This window comes from Cibotium barometz, chromosome 53 (genome assembly GCF_041138505.1).
Source record: "Cibotium barometz isolate CiBa-2024 chromosome 53, ASM4113850v1, whole genome shotgun sequence".
Lineage (NCBI taxonomy): Eukaryota > Viridiplantae > Streptophyta > Polypodiopsida > Cyatheales > Cibotiaceae > Cibotium > Cibotium barometz.
This window is the reverse complement of record NC_141098.1, coordinates 14,473,162-14,476,217: the sequence shown is the minus strand read 5'-3', so window position 1 is coordinate 14,476,217 and position 3,056 is coordinate 14,473,162.

The window sequence follows — 3,056 nt, the reverse complement described above, 5'->3', positions numbered from 1 at the left end:
CGAAGAGTAGATTCCAAATGTCCGAACTCTGCTCACTTGTGAGTTGATTTGCAAAAATTTCACCATGAGCCCATTTTTGTAGAGAGAGAATGTGTAGAAATTCTTAAAGGGTCCAATTGGAGTCTAAATTTTTCCTAATGAAACCTATGGGTGGAGATGGTTTGGCAACAGTGAGGATTATGTCCATGTACATAATCTAGCTTATGGATTAAGTTGGTATGGGCCCAAGGCCATATTCATAAGGCTGGACACGTATGGAATCAAAGGGATTATAAACTGTGAACACATGGGGATAGTATAAAGGATAGCTCATAAGCCCTAATGGAGATTAATCACTTTATTAATCATAATTAACATGTTTCTACCTTCTTGGACCTCATGCTCTCAAGCTTCCATGGTGACCTCTCCCTCATGAGAGTGAACTTGTGTGTACTCCAAAGTAATGAGTGCAATCTTTTCTTCTCCCTTTCTTTGAAAAGGATCCCCCTAACCACTTGTTACGATGCAGAAACCCCTTAGATATTTTTTCCTATGCAGAGGCACTCGACAACATCACATGGAACATTCTTTATGGCCAACCTCTGGACAGCGAGCTCATTTTTGACAATTTGGAGGCACAAGGAGTTACGTGGCCAACCAAAGTGATAGATTCTCTACCTCCTTTAAAATAAGCATTGGGTCATCGTTACTTCCATGCTCCAATCTACCAGAGATGTTATGTGTTTCTCCATGGAGGAATGCTTGCTGGATGTGGGAAGATTTCCTCAAAGCCAAACAAGATACCCAAAGCAAGCTCCAACTTCCCCCACATTATCCCCCCCCCCAAAAAAAAAACATAGAGAGTAGATCAATGAAACCTTGATCATCCTTATAAACCGCTACTATGTGAGGCATACAACAAGGTCCTAGATCTACTAGCAATCATGACCATCACATTGTTCAGGCTCATTAAAGACCTCATCAATGCCTTCCTCCCTAATTAGACTAAACTAGAAAACATCTGCTTTATGGGCTCGCATTGGCTCGACTCATCACACCTTGTAATCATCATGTAATCATCATTTATAACCATGTAATGCGCTTCATAGTATTTACAACCATCTCCTAGATCTACTAGCAATCATGACCATCACATTCTTCAGGCTCATCAATGCCTTCCTCCCCTAACTGGACTGAACTGAACTAGAAAACATCTGCTTTATGGGCTAGCATTGGCTCGACTCATCACATGTTGTAATCATCATTTATAACCATGTAATGCACTTCATAGTATTTGATTTTGGGAAATCACCAAGCTTATGACTTGTGTAGTGCTGATTGATCACTTTTTATATATACATAGCCTAAATTAATAACTTCACTAGCTTTTTAGGCCCCAAACGCTCCTTGGGCAGCATGGCCAACCATTGTACATATGTCAGTATATATATAAGTCACTTCTGAGTAATGAGAAAATACACGATCCCGTTATGATAATTAAGTTTGAGTTATCTCTTGAGATTTTGTGCTAATAGCTTGCATGTTTGCTTTCGTAGGCTTTATGTGGATAACGCTTTTGTCAATCGAAATGATGGTTTATTTTGAGAATGCTTTTGTCAGTGCACTATTGTTAAGGCTTTGAGCATGCCTCAAGACACACACAGAGAGAGAGAGAGAGAGAGAGAGAGAGAGAGAGAGAGTAGACAAGTATGAAATTGTTAAATGTAAATATATGACTATTTATGAGAGAGAAAATTGTATGATTAAAAACAAATTATCATAATGTATAAATATGTGTACGTGTGTAAACAAATATATCGATAAAATATTGTAAATGTGAATAGTATCAATAAATATACAATTATGTGTTTGTAAAAGATTAAATTGAGTATATTTGAATTTATACACATTAGTGTGTGAGTGATTGTGTGTGTGTGTGTGTGTGTGTGTGTGTGTGTGTGTGTGTGTGTGTGTAAATATAATGATAAGATATTGTAAATATGAATAGTATCGATAAGTATACAAGTATGTGTTTGTAAAAGGATAAAATGAGTATATTTAACTTTATACGCACACACAGGTGTCGGTGTGTATGTGTTTGTAAAAGGATAAAATGAGTATATTTAACTTTATACGCACACACAGGTGTGGGTGTGTGTGTGTGTGTGTGTGTGTGTGCATGTGTGTGCATAGGGAGAGGGAGAGTTATCCTATAGCGAGAAAGGAAGATAAAGATAGTTGTGAGTGAGTATAAACATATGTGAGTGTATGCACGTTTGTGTGTGTGCATACCTACGTGCATGCGTATGTGTTTGTGTGTGTGTGTGTGCGTGTGCACGTGCATGTGCATGAGAGAGAGAGAGAGAGAGAGAGAGAGAGAGAGTAGCTTAGGTTATACATGATATATTAAAAAATACATAAGTAAATACATAACTATGCATGTATCTCACCATCACTCAAGTAAGGACAACATTTATTATGGAGGAATATGGGTCCTCATATACCATGAGAGGGACCATGTCTTCTCAATCAAGGATGCAAAAGATTGTGTGATAAGAATTAGAAGAAGTATAGTGGTAAATCAAGGATGCAAAAGATTGTGTGATAAGAATTAGAAGAAGTATAGTGGTAAATTTTAAGAAATTGGGAAACTACATGGCAATTAGTTTGTTTAGAGAACTTAGCTAAGGTTGTAGAGGTAAGTTTGCCAATGAAAATACAACCTAACGGTAAGGTGTGGAAGTGCCATGCAAGAGGTGCTAGGTTCAAAACCTTCTAGTTGCTTGACAACGACACGAAAGCACACATAAGCACACGAGCACAAAAGACCCCAAAAAAAAAAAGAACTTAGCTAAGGTTATAGAGATAGCTCAACATGATTTAGATTAAGATATGTTAAGAACTTTTAAGACTAGTCTTCATAAAATTTGCATTTAAGGAAGCACTACAGTAGGATGTACATTCGGGTTAAGATATGTTAAGAACTTGTACGACTAGTCTTTGTAAAATGTGCCTTACAAAGGATATACAATAGGATCGTATAAATATTTCGTAAAATGTGCCTTACAATAGAATAA